The sequence below is a fragment of the Numida meleagris genome, chromosome 6 (genome assembly GCF_002078875.1).
Source record: "Numida meleagris isolate 19003 breed g44 Domestic line chromosome 6, NumMel1.0, whole genome shotgun sequence".
Lineage (NCBI taxonomy): Eukaryota > Metazoa > Chordata > Aves > Galliformes > Numididae > Numida > Numida meleagris.
The window spans coordinates 42603182-42616189 of NC_034414.1; the positions used below are offsets into that span (position 1 = coordinate 42603182).

General features: G+C 35.5%; 1 long non-coding RNA gene across 50 annotated transcripts in view; it reads left to right on the forward strand.

Moving 5' to 3' along the window:
* Positions 1–13008, forward strand: part of LOC110402005 — a 316902-nt gene that overhangs the window by 112837 nt on the left and 191057 nt on the right. The window contains exon 5 of one of the 50 annotated variants that reach the window (XR_002440783.1): positions 7916–8004. The exons of the other annotated variants lie outside the window; for them this stretch is intronic. This is a non-coding gene — a long non-coding RNA (uncharacterized LOC110402005). The remainder of the gene's footprint in view (positions 1–7915; positions 8005–13008) is intronic. 50 annotated transcript variants of the gene reach the window in all.

The following is a 13008-nucleotide window of genomic DNA, read 5'->3' on the forward strand; positions in this document are numbered from 1 at the left end:
TCCCTGGCAATCTTATTAAAATTATCATGGTCTGGATAGCCCAGACAACGATTGTCCTGCCAGTTCTGAGATGCAGTGCCTCTGGGTGTATTGCTGGGGTGGTAGGAGGTGGTAGGTGAGTAAATCAATGGATTTATGCACAGCCCTCAGTGCTCATTAATGTTTGACAGTCTTTTCACTTTGCTAATAGGACACATTCAGTGGCTTTTTAACGTGTTAGATGATAGAAGCAAGGTGAAGATACGCTGGACATCTGATCAGTAGGGATGAAATTCCAAATTCTGCTATTTTTCCATTAGTCAGTACTACATGTAAAGTGGCATATTAAAAATGGCATAGCAGTTTAAGATAGGGATGCACTGAAAGAATTTCATTATGGATGTTCAATATTAGAATGGTCAATGTAGATCAAATTCAGAGTGGTGGTGAATGACAAACAATGCTGAAAACAGGACTTTCAGTGCCTGTAACATTTCTTTTAAATAATATGACTTCACTATTCATTGATAGTCAAAGTGGTCCCTTTAACAGGAACTGACTGATACCAAATCCCTTCTCTCTAGAGAATTTGCAGTCTGAATATCCAAAAGAGAGCAGTTACTGAAACTTAAAGAAGGGAAATGGCTTAGTTCACGTCATAGTGAACATCAGCAGACATCTGGGGTGGCAAATTCCACATGGTGCCTTCCTAGATTCTATGTCAACGTCTCACAAATACATAGAACAAACATTAAAACATTGTTAATCAGCCAAATCTTTCATCAATGAAGATACCTTCTGAAGAAAATTTCAGAGTGTTTAGATGAAAAGATGTTTGTTCAATTGCTTCCTTACTTTCATCTCTGCTTACAAGACAGTGACAAGTATCAAATGGGTAGAGATATGGATCTTCAGCAAAGTACTGTTGGCTGTTTTCCCACCTGCAATATTTAGTCTGTCCACCAGAAGAAAAAATGTCAGCAAACAGCTGAGTGCTGTCAAGGTTTATAGTTTCTGATTATTTTGAACAAATTCAGAACTAGTTTGTAAACTGGGGGATTAATTAAGCAGCTGAAAGCATTGGACAAGATGCATTATAATTAACAAATCTCATTAGTATTAGGGGTGCAATAGAAAGTGGGGAAAACATGTTTCCAAGCAGCCTGTGCAATAGACGTTTATTTATAATCTAGAAACAAAGCAGAAATCTTTTTCAACCAGCTTCATGGAGTCTGTGATTTGTCTTTTATTAGTGATTTGGAAATGGTTGCAGAATGAGAGAAATTATTCTATGTGATTTGGACTGTCTTTTATGTTTACAAGTGAATGCAGATGGAGTCAGCACAGAAGATACTGTACCTGCAGTAAGAAAAGGTAAAGCCAGGTTCTAAAGTTACACACACAAAGTCCTGATTCAAGTAAGAGTTTTGCTGTGTTCTTTAATCTATTAAGTCTTAAGAGGAAAAGTTGTAACATGGAAAAGTTTCTGAAGCAGTCATATCACTGTGCAGCTAATTGTCATGTGGTGCTATACGGGAGAAAGATTTACTGGGGATCTGTGATGACTCATCAAGCCATGTTGAAGTGTGATCTGGGAGCCATGGAGCTCCCACCCAGGTGGATGTACAGAGCAGGACAGATGATCTAACACTTAGCTGGAGCTGATCTGTGAGGATAAGTGTTTTCCCAAAAGATATTCATACCACTGAATTTTAAAATTCTACCGGTGAAAAGTTAGGAATGCATTCTGTACACATTTTGAAGACTGAGTCAAGTCTTTATCATAAAAAACACCTCCCAAACATAAATCTTTTGTTTAAAAACAGAATTGGTTTCAAAGTTAAGAAAAATGTTTTTATTGATAAAATATCAACTAGCTTTGCAGCAAACAAACATTAACAGCAACAACAAAACAAACCAAAACAAGAAATCAAAAATAAACACAGAGAAATGTCTTTGAGGGAATTTTCCTTCCACCAGATCTTTCTGAGGTGAAATGCAGTTGTATTGCAGAGATCACTGATCATAGAATTGTTACGGTTGAAAAAGATCTCTAAGATCACATAGTCCAACCAAATCTTTGTGTTCTAGGTAGAATCTATTTAATATTGCATTTGTGACAGTAGATCCTTACTTTTTACACTTATGAAGTTTCCATAAGACTTACTGATTTTCCATAAGACTTATTTTATTTCCAGAACAGTTGCTGTTTGTAGTTAAAAAACTGCAGGTCCAGAAAAGGGCTGGTGTTTGCTGTTGTTTTTGCTTGTTTTTTTTTTTCTTTTTTGTTCTTTTTATCTTTAAAATAGATGTAGTATTAGATTCAAAGTCTATGGCTGCTCTTTTTACAGGGAAAGTATAAGATTAATTATCTCACGCTTTAAGATTTTATAAGTTTACATGCTAGAAGAGATAGTTGTTCAGCAACCTAAGCAATGCCTAGAACTATAAACTTTGTTTTGTTTGCTGTTGCTTTTTTAACATGGCTCCCACTATGACTTTGAGAAGCCCTCTTTAACATCCCATTAACGAACACTGGGTTGTTGCTTCTAAGTGTTGGACTACTAATACTATAATACAACTGCTTTGGAAACACCAGGATTATGCAGTTGAAATCAGAGCTTTCTTTTTTTTTTTTTTCTTGGGAGTTCAGCAGAAACAGCCTTATTCCCTCAAAGGGCCACGCAAATGAAAACTGAGAGCAGAACATGTATCATTAACTCAAAGGAATGCACCTCCCCTTCTACTGTTCATGTAGCGAACAACTTTCTCAAATGGGATAACAAACCACTCAAATCTAAACAATCTTTAAGGAAAAATCACTATTCCTGAACTGGCATGTATTTTCTGTTTTGTATACTCCATTTCCTCTCAAATTATCAATTATAAAGAATTGCGGTGCTCTTCTGTAAAAGGCTCCTATTATCACTTTTATTCTATTTCACTAGATATTTTTTTAACCTGGTCACAATTTCTTATGTATACACTCCTTATTAATCATAATTTCATGCCTAATCCAAAGATATTCCATATTTCACAGACTTGCACACTCTGTGTCAAGACTAGATTTAGTTGTTCTGACAGTGATTCAGAAAAAGAAACTGTTATGAGGGATGTAGCTAGTATTCAGCCACTAAAAATGCCAGTCTACAATCCCCATAATTATCATTCTTAAAAAAAACCTTCAAAATTATTGTTAAATTAATTTTCATTAGCTAAGGAATGTATCATGAAATTCTAAAATCAAAACTTGCATATAATTATCCTTTGTGAACATGTATCAGCATTTCCACAAATTAAGTGCTGACATAATGAAATTCTTGCAATTCTGAAGTTATTTTGGCAAATGAAGAAAAGTGCTGGAAAAAAAGCATTTACAGCCTTCAAAATCAAACAATCTTTGTATCATAGAGTTCTATATTAAGCAGTAGTTATGCATTTGAATGAGAACATTTACATTTTATTCATTTGTGCATAAGAATCCATCCCAAAATAAATAATATCTGTTACAAATAACAATGGTTTACCAAAGTTGAGACCATTTGAGAGTAGTAATTTTTTAATGATTTATTCCTATGAATTCATAATACTTTTTTGAGCATAATCAAGCTGGCCAGATCAATTCAATCAACCAGTAACCACAGAAGCTGATATTTGTATAGTATTAAAGTATTAGTTGCTGCAGAGAATAAGTAATTTTGTGGACAGTTAATGTTCATGATGTTCTATGAATGTTAATGAAATTGTAATTAAGGAAGATTTGTGTTCATATGCCTCCATAGCCCCTTACCACAACACATGCAGTTTCTTCCTTTTCATTTTCCCAGTGGTTTCAAAATCTGTTGAATAACCTATAGGCAGTAGGTCTTGAATAACCTACAAGCAGTAGGGCAAAGGAGATTTTGACTTGCATTTATACTGACGGCCTAGCATATACTGCCAAATAGCCACACAGAACATAGAAATTTAAAATAAGCACATCAGCTTTTTCTACAGAAGAAGCACTAGTCCCTTTCCTATCATGTTGCAAGTAGTGGTAAAATTGCTTACAAGAGTCTATAGATCAGAGATTGATGTATGAGGGGAACAAATTCACGTTATTTTCTAAGAATGAAGCTGATATATGGATTACAAAACAGAAATATTTTATCTGAACTACTGTGATTTTACCTAAGGGTAAATATGAATGACAGTAGATAAGAGATTGTCACTTTTTTTTTTTCAAATGCAATCACCACCTATAAAGAAAATAATTCTCAGATTTCTTAGACCAAATTTCAAGATTCAAATTTCAAGATTGCTATTTGCGCTGTTCATGCTGGTGGAATTATTTCATGTGTTTCTTATGCCTAATGATCTACCACAAGAAATAGAGAAGCTGCTTCTATGTAAATTAGACTGAATCTTTTGCAACTACTGCTGTCTTTAGTCTCAGTAAATGAGCCTTGACTGGGTGGGCTATCACAAAACCAATTGATGTATCTAAATGAATTCAGGTTTAATCAGTCAAGAATCAATCTTAAATCAGGATCATCATCTTTTTTGTACCTCAGTGGACCAACAATAATAGCATTATAGCCAGTACAGCTGATATTTACTTCCTGATAAATACAAGGGATGAAATCTTTAGACATTAAGAAAAGTAGAATAAATAACAACCACATATATATTAATTCTAGCAGCAATTCCTTTGGGAAGGCTAGAGAGATTCTTTTTACATTTCATTATTTGATTCATATCTTCTTGTAAAATTATTTGCTTTCTAAAGACGTAATGTAAATGTAAACTACTGTTCTAGTGTTTTTTAATTAAAAAACAATATTTCTCTTGGCTGAAACATATACTGAGAACAAGATTTAATCAGCAGTTACATTACTTGTTTGACTGATTGATTTAGTTTTCCTCTTAGTCAGGGAATGAAATGATGGATGTCTCTTAAAAAAAGTCACACAATTAATTAAAGAAAAAGGACAACTTTTTAAAGGAAGGATGGCTACCCTACTTGCTCATACTCCAGGCTAACCCACGGTGCTGGCCGTTTGACTTCGTTCAGACAAAGCTGACTGCCTTTACTGAATCTCTCTTTGAAGGTACTCCCTAAGAAAGGCATCCTTCTTTGGCAGTAGTCCTATCTTTTAAAATAGTCTATTTTTGTTTTATCTGGGCCTCTTCAAAGTTAGCAACTCAATCAGTGTAGCTCTGTTGTGAGTCACTATGTGTTATCATATAGTCTTAGGAAGAGCCTACTCATCTTTTGCAGACAAAAGTGTTTGCCTGTGCTCAGTATAAGTTAGATAATGCTTGAGTGTGAGTGGGAAGATGCTGATGCTGTCAAGTCTGGAATAGGCATGAACATGTGATAAAGGCATGCTCATTTCACTCATATCAGATATTCCCCTGTTCTTTCTGTCTACTGAAGCATATTTGACTCATGTGACACAGTCAGGACCATGGTTTTGGTTCACTGTCCTTACTTAGTCTGTGGTTGCCTAAACGTCTCTTCCAGTCAGAATTGATGACTTGATTTAGAATCACTGGAAAAGACCTATAAGATCATCCAGTCCAACCGTCCACCTATCACCAATATTTCCCACTAAATCATGTCCCTTTTTTAAAATTTTATTTCACCAAAATTTTTCCATAACATGATTTCAATTTATCTATTTTTTTTAATGTTTATTTTTAGCAACTCATGTATTGGAACAATTTATTAATCACGGCTCTTGTGAAATGAGAGTAGATAGCTTGACTGAAGCTGGGTTTTCTGTTATTTTAAGAGTTTGCACAGTGTGCTTGGCTTCATTACACTTTTCATGCAGTAGATGAATTCATAGCTTGAATTAAAGCAAATTATGAATTGAAAGCATGAAAATCATGACAAGCGTGATTCCTCCATGCATGAGGCCTGAGGAATAATGTAAAAGACTTCCTGCTGTGTAAGCAATGTAGATTTTATAGTGCTGATTTTAGATAACAGATGCTTTAAAAATTTTTTCCCATTGTACTTGACTTTGATATCAAAGGCTTATCAATAGTCCAAACAGATGGATAAAACCAGACTTTTCAAACAGATGGGTAAAAACAGACTTTTGGAAAAGAAAAAAAAAAGTAAGTTTTATTCCATGTTGTCATAATTGGTCATAATTGCTCTGAAAATCTGAAGTTTGAGAGCATCAGAAAACTGCTGCAAGGTTGAAATATGGAGAATAAAATATGACAAAGATGATTTTTAAGGAAAATGCTATGAATATTTTGTTACAACTTGATTTCCCAATGTGAAAATTGCTCTACAAACTCTGTTCTTCTGCAGCTAACTACTACCCCAACTGCTTGCTAATCTCAGGCTATCAAGTTCCAAAAACAGGCAGTCAGAAAAGCACACAACATGCTGCTATGCACTGACCAGCTACCAAAGCAGACCTTTGCGTAACTCCCCCAAAGACTTTACTCCAATTCCAGCCTGCCTGCTGTACTGTGGATTGTACTTGCTGCTTGCACAATCCCTGAGGAATCTCATTAGCAGAGCTGAGTTGAAATGTTTTACTTTAAACAAACACAGCAAACTGCACTGTCTTTATCCTAGTCAGAAAAACTGTTCTATTATTTCAGAAATATATGTTGAAAAATTAATTAAATTCCTACTGTCTTTTCAAAGGAAGAGTTACTCCATTCTTCTAGAGCCCAGCCAGCTCAGCAACCACATTTAATTCCACTTTGCTTTCTCTTTGATGTAGAGTGACAAGCAATGGACTTTGGCTGCCATATAAGATGAGGATTGTGCCACACTTCTCAGAATTTCTTGTAAAGGCAGTCTGGACATTTTAGTAACTTGAACAAGGCTGTGGGGATGAATGCTTTTGGTTAAACCCTTATCAGTTCTGGTTGAAACCTATTCAGAATAGTGAATTATAAAAACTTTACAATTAAGAATGATAAAACAGTTATCTCTCTCCTGCAGCAGTAAAACAGGAATATTCTGCTATATGAATATGATTTAGGATATAAAAAATATTTTCAAGAAATATTGGATATAATGTCTTTTGCCCATGAACTTCATGATTGCTTGCTTTCTTTCTTATTTGTTTGTTTCATTGTTCTCTTACTTCTTTACTGCTTGTCCATAATAGAGTGGTAGCATGGTGCCTTAAATGGATAGTAGTAAAATGCCTTCTGAATCCCCACAGCATTTGTGTTAGTAGTCGTTGGTGGTTAACAAGCAAGTGGAATCATGGAAGCATTCTTACAAATTGTAGAAAGATGAATATACCTTCCAGAGAACTGGGCTATATTTGGTGGAATTAATGTAGAACTGAAAGAGCATTAGTGAATTAAAAGCAACTGTTGCAAATTTAAATTGAAATTACAGGTCAAACAAGTACTCATTTGAAATTACAAACCTACATTCACAAATCTCCACTCTCCTTAGAGGTAGCAAGTGATGATACATGCTACGTCACAGGCTGGTGGGATATGGATTTAAAGCTATGCTTAACTCACTCATTTTCATTTGCTGCCCTGTGACATATAGTAAACATCCCAAGTAAAGAACTGTACAGGTATAATTGTATTAAGTGGCTCCAGGCAGATCTAAAGTTATTCCTTCTGATCTACAGCAATGGATTCCCTGGATAGATTTTGCTTCTCTGGATGAGTTTCAAAGCAGATCGATTATCAAACATCTGTCAGGGTTGCTTTGAGTACGATGAGTATTAGAATTAAATCAGCACTGGGAAATCAGAGACAGATGTACAAACAAGTTTTTTCTCTGATTTTAAACGGAAAATAAAGTTTTCTATTCTTCTTAAATATCAAGGTCTTTGGTATATTTCTTTTCATCCTGTTAGGGCTTTTTTTTTTTTTTTTTTTAAAAAGGCTTTTGTTTGTTTTTTTGTTGTTTCTTTTTATTTTCAGTAGTGATTTTGCTACCCTTTGACAGGCAGATAGAATGAGAAACTGCATGCCAGATGTTATGAAATGGCTTGAACCAATAGAAGAAACTGCAGAGCTTTTTTCACCAACCCTGTTGTGAGTATATATGTATAGTAAGAGGAAACTTTGCCTTTATCTTTTTTTCCTAAGGCAGTTTTCTTATGTCTATTGGTCCTGAGTAGCAGAATTCTACACTGTTGATGTATTGTGTGAGTAAAGGAAATTTGGAATGACCCGAGACATATTGGGTCACTTATCTCCACTGCTGCTGAAAAACAACACCAAGAAGGAGGCTGTGTCATGCTGGAAAGAGGTGGACTGCCAGATTTCCCTTGACCTTGGAATGGTACTTTCAAACAGTACCAAAAGTGGTTTTGATCTCTACTATGCCCTGAAGAGTCTTAAGACTCACATGGAGAATTTGCCTGAATTGGTTTCTTCAGACATAACACAGATGACTCAGAAGAGCCCACTCTTTATATGCAAGTGACTGCACACAAGCGCTGCAGAGATGGTAGAAGATGGCTGGAAGGTTCTTTCTGAGCCTTCCTTTGCTACTCTTTCAGGTGAAGGCATGCAGACTTCTGCACCAAAGGCAGATTTTATCAAGGAGTGAAATTGTATGATATTTTATTTTGCTACTCTTTACTTTCTTCAATGCTGTTATCCTGGATTTGAAGTGAATGTTGTTCATTTTGCGTAATCTTGCCCAACTCTCAAGATCTGCAGTAAGTTATACACCTGCACTTCCATCGCAAACTCAACGAAAGATCACTTGAACCTTCTAACCAGGTGTTTAGTTTCCCACAGAAGTAAAAGCATACCCTTGGTGTTTTCCTCCATACAATTTTCTTAGAAGTAAAAGGAAAAGTGAATGATTTTTATAAATTTTTGAAAATAAAAACCAACTTTAGCCTGTATTTATTTTGCATACCTCTGTCTACTGCAAGTTGCAATGCATCTGTTGTGATTTGGTTAATGATAGAGTGGGAAGCTCTTGCAAAGGAGATAGTACTTGAAGCCTCAATACAGAAATTCTTGATTGGTAATACTGGAACTTTTGCAATGGAATATTATATTAAGATGACATCTCCACTGCTGTGTCAGTCTTTACACTTCAGCTGTGAAGGCTGATTTGATAAGATACGGCCGTAGAAACCATGCTTGTGGTGGGGTTTGTTCAGTGCAAGTAGCACGCCAAAGACAGGATTAGAAAAGCAGCTATAACTTCAAGTCTGACTGCTCTGTCAGTATAAATGTTAGAGAGATACCAAAGCAGCCTTGAATCAGCCTCTCTGGTGTCAGTATCTTAGTGAATAAGGGACTAAGCAAATCTCATGCAGAATTTCATTTTGCTATGGCTGCGCTGTAACTAGTACAAATTAGTTTGGGTATATCTGTAATGTGCTCAAGTCTGCTGTGTATGCATTCTGGACACGCTGTCTCAGATGTTCCAGGACCTCCCTCAGCCAAAGATATAAAAGTATTAAGTGTATTCTCCACACCTGTGATTCTACAAAATACCTTAGGTAGGTGGCACTCTTGAGTAGATTGTCTTTTCTCTTGTGAAAGTTGTATGATTTTTTTTTGCCACTTGTTTAAATTTTTATTATAAAAACAATCCTCTGTACAACTCAGAACTTCAGCACACTGCTCACTATTAGCACATATGCAAGTCTCAGTGAATATTACACGGCCTAAGACTCTTTATAAAATTAACCGTATTCTCAGAGTTTGTCCTCTTTTTGTCTTTCCCTCTTGCTTTCTAATTGACAGGATTTTCCAGAAATACCTTGCTTAAAGCTTGTAACTCACAATTTACCAAATTATGTTACTGAAACTGTAGTTCAAAATCTACACAAGTTAATAAAACCTCTCTAATAGTATAAATGGTATCAATTTATAAAAATAATTAAAAGTACAGCTGGGGCTAACCATTTTTTCACCTTTTGAACATCTTCCAAGTCTTTTCTGTCTTTCTTTAACGTGGCAAATAATTTGCCAAATAAAATTACAGACACTGACTAATACAGATAAAATCCTGAGGATGGGATCCTTAGTAGTGTCCACACTATGGGATTCAGGAAGCTTTATGCCCATGGAGAATTTAAGCCTGTAAGGTTTTACCATTCTATCAATGTTCTGTTCCTGTTTGTTAAAATCTGTAGACATCATTGGAGAAAAATAATGACAGTACAAAAGAGAACAGAGCCTTGACTGGGATTAGGTGACACAGACTACTCTAATTGACAGTGACTTCCCCAGGTCACTAATTAGTAACTCTTAAGCACTTTGCTCACTCTGAAATGTCATAAAACAGAGAGCCCTTTTCCTGTGTATGTGTGTGGTTGAACATTGTGTTGATTTAATTACAGCAAAAAGTGATTGGGAAGTATTTTTAAGAGGGATTAGTCTCCTGTTGTCAGCTGTCACTGAGATGGATGGAACTCAGCCTTACTACTGAGGCACTTGTTATGCGCTGGTTTGCTGGTGGCTGAGACAATAGGCTGCATATTTCTAAATTGTATCAAGGAGGACTTATTATTTAGGACTCCTTATTATTGTCAGTGTCACAACATCTTGCATTATTCAAAGAGAGCATTGCTTCCATCCGTCAGTTTCCCCTTTGCTGTCAAAGATGCAAATACAGTTTTGCATTGCTTAGGGGAAATTTGTAATATAAAAGGGAGGGAAAAAAGATGTCAGGAAATGTTAAGTGATATACGATGAACATCCTTAGAGGAAAGAGCAACTGCAGCATTGGATTTTTATACTTGCTACATAATTGGAAAGAAAAGTGAAGAAAGTTTCCTTCTAGGAAGTGCTGGGAAATTTGTGTCTGTGTATGTATGGATGACTTTTTCAGTGTAAAATTGGGATGTTAGAGAAGATGATGGATCTATATGAGAGAAAGAGGAAAAGGCCCAGGGAACCATTCCTATAGAAAGATCAATTATTAACATTTTGAAACTGAAGGCAAGTCCAAAAATATTGAGTGGGACATAAAAAAGTAAATTATGTGGCAGCCAAGCATATTTCAGTAATCAGAAATATTGCTGATCAGATTTGTGTAGTGACACTTTTTCCACTAGAAGTGTTGATTTATCAAGGCATGACTTATTGGGGTAAAAGGCTGCTATCAGTGAATTTATAACCCAGCAGCTGTTTGTTTCAAAATTAGTTTTAGTATCAGGTATGGATTCTTTTTTTCAAACACAGATTTCCAGTTTAAAATTATTTTTATAAGAAAATGAAGAAAAAATTCACAGCTTTTAAAACAACTGTGATTAAAATGATGCATTGGTGAAATAATTTTCTTATGTGGTCTTGAAGCATTTGAAAATATAACACTTTAGTCTTGAGCATTTTTGTGGTTAGTGTTCAGAGATGTTAATTTGATACTTTGAAATGCTCTGGTGTTACTGAAAGATGTTTTCTGTGAAACTGAGGCACAATAATCCTCTCTCTTCTACCCCTCTGTGTGCTGTTCTCATTCAGAAAATTCAATTAAGAGAAATCCAGGAGTCTATCTATACAGATTCACTGAGACTTGAAAAACGGAAGCAAGGAAATGAAATCATGATTTCATACAGGTGCTATAGATTCTGAACAAAATTTCAGGGGCTGTGATAATTATGTTCTCTACAGGCTTAATCCATGGAATCCACAGAAATGTTGTAAAGCATGCAAGTCACAGAACAGTAACAATCAGGTTGTATTGATTTAAGTTTTTTTAAATTATTGCTTCTATTTCTAACTGTATTTATTTATATTTAAAAGAAGGAAGCCAGGACACTTCCCAGTCTACTGTGTGATATATCTCCAGAATTTGCTTTTGGAACATGTTTCTGTCAGAGTTGCTGAGGGGAGTTACAGTTTTATGCTTGAGTTGGGACTCAGGTTTTTCTGCCTCTAGTGCTACCAAAAGAGAAGACCTGAGAATGGAGAACAGATGTTCATCTGTTGACTGATCTGATTTCTGAGATGCTGCTCACTGCATTATTTGAAATATAATTTAATGATGAGAAGTAATCATGAAATATTATTCAGGTATATCTCATTTCTTAGGGAAAAAATTAGTTCCTAGGGAACTTCCAGGAAAGCACTGCAGACTCCACAAATCAAAACAAAACAAAGCATGTTTTTTATAGTGTGCTTTTAAGTGTACTCTGCTATACTGCCCCTGATTGCACCTATGATGACACCTTCAGAAAAGTATTCTCTTGCTGAACACCTAGAAGGAGAGAAAAACTCACAGCTCTGAGAGGTGAGCCAGTTTTGCAGTTCTCATTTTCAAAGGAGACTTGATCCTGGCTCCCAGTTCTCTACTTCTCATTCCTTTACTGAAATCCTATCCCTTCATTAATGCAAAGTCTGTGGACCCTGATCTCTTTATCTCTCTCCTTATCCATCGTCCTTTCAGTGGCTCCCAGTAATTGCTCTTTTCTTCTGAAGAGTGCTTTAAATCTTTTATGATATTTTGTTTTGCATTTTTAGTGACATCTTGCTTTCTTCCTCAAATTTTCCTTTGCTACTAAGTGTATCTATATGCAATAGAATATTTACTGTTCAAGAACTAGATTAGCTACATAAGTTAACATGGTTTTAACACAGCAGTCAGTAAGACTGCTTAAGATAAAGAGATACTTCAGATATATCTTTTGGACAAAAGGATAGAGAAGAAAACATTGAAATGAGGAGATTCTGGTCCTGTTTTGGGACATTGCTACGTTTTTATTGGAAACATTAAAATCTTTTCATCCTTTCAAACTTAATCTAAAAGTGGTCTTGGGCATTTCCTCTGATTCAATCTTTGTAAATTCAGATCTTTGATTGTGCCTTCTGGAGGTTTGCCTCTCCCCTGACTACAATAAAAGCAGGCTAAGCTGACGACTCTACTACTTTAGAGGCTTAATATTTGCCATCAGGTTTTTCCTCTGGATTTTTGTTTCCAAAGATGTATGAATAAAGTTACATTGAGATTGCTTACCAACAGGATAGCAAATGAAAGCAATTATTTTGCTAGTAGAGGAGAACAGACCTGATCATTCATAAGGACATTTAGATAATTACCATTAACAACAGCAGAATGATCTTCCA